Source organism: Entelurus aequoreus, linkage group LG16, assembly GCF_033978785.1.
Source record: "Entelurus aequoreus isolate RoL-2023_Sb linkage group LG16, RoL_Eaeq_v1.1, whole genome shotgun sequence".
NCBI classification, from domain to species: Eukaryota; Metazoa; Chordata; class Actinopteri; order Syngnathiformes; family Syngnathidae; genus Entelurus; species Entelurus aequoreus.
In genome coordinates this window covers 29,182,963-29,190,341 of record NC_084746.1, presented here as the reverse complement: position 1 = coordinate 29,190,341, position 7,379 = coordinate 29,182,963, and the positions used below count along the sequence as shown (strand labels likewise).

At 37.1% G+C, this 7,379-nt stretch overlaps 1 protein-coding gene across 1 annotated transcript in view; it reads left to right on the top strand.

Annotated features, from left to right (window-relative positions):
* The first annotated feature begins 2,881 nt into the window (after positions 1–2,881).
* The window catches only part of LOC133631325 (uncharacterized protein KIAA0040), a 9,543-nt gene continuing 5,045 nt past the window's right edge, over positions 2,882–7,379 (top strand). Inside the window, exon 1 of the mRNA XM_062023506.1 lies at positions 2,882–3,071. The gene's annotated coding sequence lies outside the window, so the exon portion shown is untranslated. The remainder of the gene's footprint in view (positions 3,072–7,379) is intronic.

The following is a 7,379-nucleotide window of genomic DNA, read 5'->3' as shown; positions in this document are numbered from 1 at the left end:
ACAAGACATCAGATCTATAAATATGATAAATAATAAATGATAAATGGGTTATACTTGTATAGCGCTTTTCTACCTTCAAGGTACTCAAAGCGCTTTGACAGTATTTCCACATTCACCCATTCACACACACATTCACACACTGATGGCGGAAGCTGCCATAAAAACAATTCAGGTCTGTCAAAATACAATTTGTGTACTATTGATAGATTACATTGAAGTACTTCCCAAATTGGTCCTGCATCTTATACACACTAATACACTAGGATTGTGTATTGTTTACATACTATCCAATACTGGTGCTTAAACAGTGGACTAATCGGTACTTAAAAAAAGGAAAAATTGAGTTTGGTGACATACAGGTTGAACAAAACACTAATTTTAAAACACTCAATCAATTCACAGTTAAGAGGTTATTCCAATACTTTTCTCTTATATCGCAGGGGTCTAACTAACAGATGTCTAATCAGATATTTCCCACCACATCATTTTATGTGACCCGCGAAAAGCTGAAAGAATATATGTCAATAAAGTACTTGGTTTTCTTTACTAAATGTATTCGTTCTTACCATTTTGACAGAAAAAAAATACATGAACTGCATGAAATTGCATATCTTTTAAACTTGTATTTTTTAGGGATGCAACGCATACAATATTATCATCAAACGTCATGAACCGACATAATAGGTTTGACTTTTTTCGCTATTTCCCTTGTTTTGCTCCTGTCCTGGTGCTCCTATTTTGGTTCTACTTCCTGTTGGATTTCTTGTTTTTCTCACCTTGCACTTTCTGTTATGTTTCCCGACAGCACACCTGCGTTCCATTAGCTAATACAGCCTATTTAGTTACACCTGTTCCTCCTTGCCAGTGCTGGGTCTTTGTGCTTCATACCTGAACAAGCAGTTGTCTGCTGTGCACTTCCATGCTGCACTAGATTTATTTTTGGTTTTCTTTGCTTTTTCCTTAATAGAACGAGCTTGTACCTGCACTTTGCCTTCCTTGCTCTGCACAATGGGGTCCAGATCAAGGAAGGCAAAGGCAAGCATATCTGCTTGACTTTTCATTATAAAACAAAGTTATCTATTAAATTGTACGTAACAGTAAAACAATCAAATGCTTAATAACATCACAAGGCGATTATGCATTGATGTTTATGTCAGTGGTTCTTAAACTGGGTTCGCTCGAACCCTAGCGGTTCGGTGAGTCGGCCTCAGGGGTTCGGCGGAGGTCAAAACACACACGACTCATCATGTAAATACAAACTTCTCCCTATCGGCGTATTACGGATACGGCAACAGTTGACTGATTTGCAGGTGTGTAGTTTGTTGTGAGTTTATGCACTGTGTTGGTTTTGTTGTTTGAACAAGGTGATGTTCATGCACGGTTCATTTTGTTCACCAGTAAAAAAAACATGGTAACACTTTAGTATGGGAAACATATTCACCATTAATTAGTTGCTTATTAACATGCAAATTAGTAACATATTGGCTCTTAACTAGTCATTATTAAGTACTTATTCAGCATGGCCTTATTATAACCCTAACCCTCTAACCGTGACCCTAACCCTAACCAAATAACTCTAAATTAAGTCTTTATTACTTAGAATATGTTCCCCTAGTGTCCAAATAACTCTATATTAAGTCTCTGTTACTTAGAATATGTTCCCCATACTAAAGTGTTATCAAAAACATATAACTTTGTCTTGAATTTGAAAAATAATCACTAAAGAAGGGTTCGGTGAAAGCGCATATGAAACTGGTGGGTTTTGGTACCTTCAGCAAGGTTAAGAACCACTGGTTTATGTATATTCACTGTTACTAAGGGCAGCCATTATTTGATGTGGAGTTCCATAACAACGGGTTTGACACCCCTGTCTTATATAATAGACAGGAAAGCCTTCTTTGTCGCTATTTAAATGACTAACATAGGTTTCGGTTCTGCTAAAACTGCAGCTTAGCAACCAACATCCACGCTAGTTTCCAGAGAAACCTTCATTGTTTTAACATACACATGTTCAATGTTCAGGAACGATGTGTGTTTGTCGTAGCTGGGGGGGTTTTTCTACGAGTGTGACATCTTGTCACTTGTAGTCCTTTTAGCGTATTTGGTCTACTTCCCATTTGCTTCTCGTCTCTTTCGGCTTTTCAAACTTTGAATGAAAAAACCCATTTTGCTCGACTGAGCCACAATGGCCATTAACCACAATGCCACAGGCAGGGCTCTGTGAGTGTACGTGTGTGTGTACGTGTGTGTGTGTGTGTGTGTGTGCGTGTGTGTGTGTGTGTGTGTGTGTGTGTGTGTGTGTGTGTGTGTGTGTGTGTGTGTGTGTGTGTGTGTGTGTGTGTGTGTGTGTGTGTGTGTGTGTGTGTGTGTGTGTGTGTGTGTGTGTGTGTGTGTACATGGCATGCACTGTTCACCTGGTAGAGCGTTCACATACTTTTGCAGCTTCAATTTCCCATGTTTGTTCCCCTTTTAGACTTGTTCAATGGGTGGAGATGTGTTTGTTAACACTGCGGAAACTTCATTGTGCTGAAGTAAATGTTTGAAAATATTTGTGTGTGTGTAGATGTGTGTGTGTGTGTGTGTTGTGTGTGTGTGTGTGTGTGTGTGTGTGTGTGTGTGTGGTGTGTGTGTGTGTGTGTGTGTGTGTGTGTGTGTGGGTGTGGGTGTGTTTGACCTAAAGGTTCCACTCTCCCTGACCTGGTGCGAGTACACTGACTCGGGGCTTATGTGTGAGTACAGTAAAGCAACCGCAAGAATCCAACACACACACACACACACACACACACACACACACACACACAAGCCAGCAGAGACAGAGGGCCCATTCTTGCACAAAGTGGGCAGGCTGCAGTGACGTTGTCCTCCTAACACACTCTTGGAGAGGAGAAGATCGAGGGGGTTGAACATGAGTGGAGGAGCAAAACCGGAACAGAAAGTGAAGCCTTGTCACCGTGTGTGTGTGCGTGTGTGTGTGGGTGTGTGAGTGTGTCAGTGTGTGAGGAGGAAGAAGAACTTTGAAGAAGCAGACAAGACGATGGCTGAAGACGGACTGGAGGACACTTGACTTGGAGGTAAGAAGGATGGATGCAGCAGCTTGAAAAAAACTTGCTCTAGTTAGTTTTTTTTTTAAATGTTAAGTGTTTTCTTCTTCCTGTCTGATGGAACCTCAAAATTTTACACGAAGTGGACCAACATGTGTCTCCAAAGTCGCTCAAAACTTCCATTAAAGTGGTCATATTATGATTTGTTTTTCCACATTTAAATACTCCCTTGTGGTCTACTTAACATGTAATGTTGTTCTTTGGTCGAAATGTTGCATAGATTATGTTTTTCAGACCAATTTCAAGCCGCTTTCTGACCGTCTCTTCAGAATGCGCCGTTATATTTACATGGCTCCACTGCGTCTTATCCCCGTTAGCCATGTTGTAGTTTTTAGCGCTTCCATAGCGAGTCTACAGACAGATATAAGTTCAAACTATACGGCACTTTTTATTAAAAAGGGCAACAGCGGAGGATGCATGTGCATGTACGAGCAAGTCTGCCCCACAACAAGAGGAAAAGAAGGGTCTTATTGACTAGGTCGGACTACGACTACTACAAAGCTCTTTGGGTAAATCTCTACCATATATGGAGATATTCAATGACGTCACTTGTGGGAAAATGAAAAAGGGCAAGATTGTTTTTTTATTATTATTTGTCCGCCATGTCTCCATGGTTTGATTTTAAAGTTTCAGGACTAATGCAGATCCCACATACAAAAAAAAACAGGTATCATTAGGTATAAAAAGTTGGTTTTGCATAATGAGTCCACTTTAGGACATCAGCATATCTCATAAGACCTCAGCTCAGTGAACAGCTTCTTTGTAAACAAATGAATAGCCCTGAAACTATGAACGTTTGGTTAACAAAGAGACAAAGCACTTTTGTGACTATTTTTTTTTAATAATTACTAAAACACCAGAGCACTAGGTATTCAAAACAGTCATATAGAGGATCTTTGACTTGTGTTACAGTAGAGGTGTGCTGTCATATATAGAGGATCTTTGACTAGTTTATGTTGCTGTAAGGACCTTAAAACAGTAGAGGTGTGCTGTCATATATAGAGGATCTTTGACTAGTTTATTTTGCAGTAAGGACCTTAAAACAGTAGAGGTGTGCTGTCATATATAGAGGATCTTTGACTAGCTTATTTTGCTGTAAGGACCTTAAAACAGTAGAGGTGTGCTGTCATATATAGAGGATCTTTGACTAGCTTATTTTGCTGTAAGGACCTTAAAACAGTAGCGGTGTGCTGTCATATACAGAGGATATATGACTATCTTATTTAGCACTAGGTACTTAAAACAGTAGTAGGTTCAGTAGTAGGTTTTTAAAAACCAACAATCTGATCCTGCCATTTGGAGCAAGGGTTCTTAACTTTTTAGACAGGGCCCTATGTAAAAGAAAAGTTGGGCCCCGGGTCCCACTCAAATACTAACACTAAATGTCTAATCTTACTCTTGATCTTAATCGTATTCAGTAATTATATGTAACCTACTTAAAGTATCCAACCTTGTCAAATGATATGAAAATGTGTGTTAATCACAAAGATTATCATCTATTTAACAAATAAACCTTAGAAACTAGAAAAATAAGCACTTACCAAATATACTGCATAAGAAGGGACTCATAAATAACTGCCACAAAAAATGTACATACAATTACGTTGTGCTCAAATCAATCAAATAAATTGATAGTGAATATGTTTCTTAACTAAACTGTAAATAATATTAAACTAGAAATGAAAATAAAGCTTCACCACTTTAGTCATAATTGTTGCGCTTTAGAAACTTTTACTTTAACTTTAGCTCCAGACTTCTTCTGTCTGTTTAACATTGTCATTACTGCCACAAGTGGTGGAAACATGCATTACCCAGGGTGTGCCATCGGTCCAACAATGGGGCGGGCAGGGTTGGTAGGGAGGCCGTGCCAGAAACATGAGGGTTCCAGGTTCGATCCCCGCCTCCGCCACCTTAGTCACTGCTGCTGTGTCCTTTAGCAAGACATCTTACACACCTGCTCCCAGTGCCACCCACACTGGTTTAAATGTAGCTTAAAAATGTAGATAGTGGGTTTCACTATGTAAAGAGTCTCTAAAGAAAAGTGCTATATACATATAATTGACTTCACACTTAAGAAACACTAATATAGAGGATCTTTGACTAATGTTTTTCAAGCAGGAAGTCCTTTAAAACAACAATGTGCAGCATCGTGATCATGTCCTATTGATCCAGGTCCCTAAAACGCTGTTACTGTTGTGAGAGGATCGTTGACTCGCCTAATTTGCACTTGATTCTTAAAAACAGCAAAAGAGTGCCGTCATATAGAGCAGGGGTCCCCAAACTATGTATATACAGTGTATGTATATATATATATATATATATATATATATATATATATATATATATATATATATATATATATATATATATATATATATATATATATATATATATATATATATATATATATATATATATATATATATACATATATATATATATATATATATATGTATGTATATATATATATATATATGTATATATATATATATATATTTATGTATATATATATGTATATATACATGTATATATATATATATATATATATATATATATATATATATATTTATGTATATATATATGTATATATGTATATATATATATATATATGTGTATATATATATATATATGTACATACACATATATATATATATATATATTTATATACATATATATATACACAGTTGTGCTCAGAGTGTATGATTTCTTGGCCATTCTTTAAAGAATATGAATGATAACACAAAAACCTTTCTTCCACTCATACTTAATGGTTGTGTGAAGCTATGTATTGGCAAACAACTGTTTACTCTTTTTAAATCAAAATGACAAAAGAAAGTACCAAAATGACCCTGATCAAAAGATTACATACCCCAGTGACTTTGATCTGATAACATGCACAAAAGTTGACACAAACAGGTTTGAATGGCTAATCAAGGTTCCAATCCTCACCTGTGACATGTCTGTTTGTAATTAATGTGTGTGTATAAAAGGTCAGTGAGTTTCTGGGCTTCTGACAGACCATTGCATCTTTCATCCAGTGCTGCACAGATGTTTCTGGATTCTGAGTCATGGGGAAGGCAAAATAATTGTCAAAGGATCTGCGAGAAAAGGTAATTGAACTGCATAAAACAGGAAAGGGGTATAAAAAGCTATCCAAGGAATTGAGTATGCCAATCGTTAGTGTTCAAATGCTGATTAAGAAGTGGAAAATGAGGGATTCAGGTAGACCAGCAAAGATTTCAGCCACAACTGCCAGGAAAATTGTTCGAGATGCAAAGAATAATCCACAAATAACTTCAGCTGAAATACAGGAATATCTGAAAAATTGTGGTGTGGCTGTTTCAAGATGCACAATAAGGAGGCACTTGAAGAAAAATGGGATGCATGGTCGAGTCGCCAGAAGAAAGCCATCACTCCAAATTACTATGTACCAGAAGTTTTGAGGCTTGTCTCTGTGCTGTTTGGCGTAATGTAAGCGGGATACTTTGTGACATTTGCGCAGAAACGGCTTTCTTCTGGCGACTCGACCATGCATCCCATTTTTCTTCAAGTGCCTCCTTATTGATTTAAAAAGTGTAAACACAGTTGTTTGCCAATAAATAGCTTCACACAACCATTAAGCATGAGTAGAAGAAAGGTTTTTGTGTTATCATTCATATTCTCTGAAGAATGGCCAAGAAATCATAAATTCTCCCAGGGTATGTAAACTTATGAGCAGGACTGTATATATATATATATATATATGTATGTATGTATGTATGTATGTATGTATGTATGTATGTATGTATGTATGTATACACTACCGTTCAAAAGTTTGGGGTCACATTGAAATGTCCTTATTTTTGAAGGAAAAGCACTGTACTTTTCAATGAAGATAACTTTAAACTCGTCTTAACTTTAAAGAAATACACTCTATACATTGCTGATGTGGTAAATGACTATTCTAGCTGCAAATGTCTGGTTTTTGGTGCAATACCTACATAGGTGTATAGAGGCCCATTTCCAACAACTATCACTCCAGTGTTCTAATGGTACAATGTGTTTGCTCATTGGCTCAGAAGGCTAATTGATGATTAGAAAACGCTTGTGCAATCATGTTCACACATCTGAAAACAGTTTAGCTCATTACAGAAGCTACAAAACTGACTTTCCTTTGAGCAGATTGAGTTTCTGGAGCATCACATTTGTGGGGTCAATTAAACGCTCAAAATGGCCAGAAAAAGAGAACTTTCATCTGAAACGCGACAGTCTATTCTTGTTCTTAGAAATGAAGGCTAT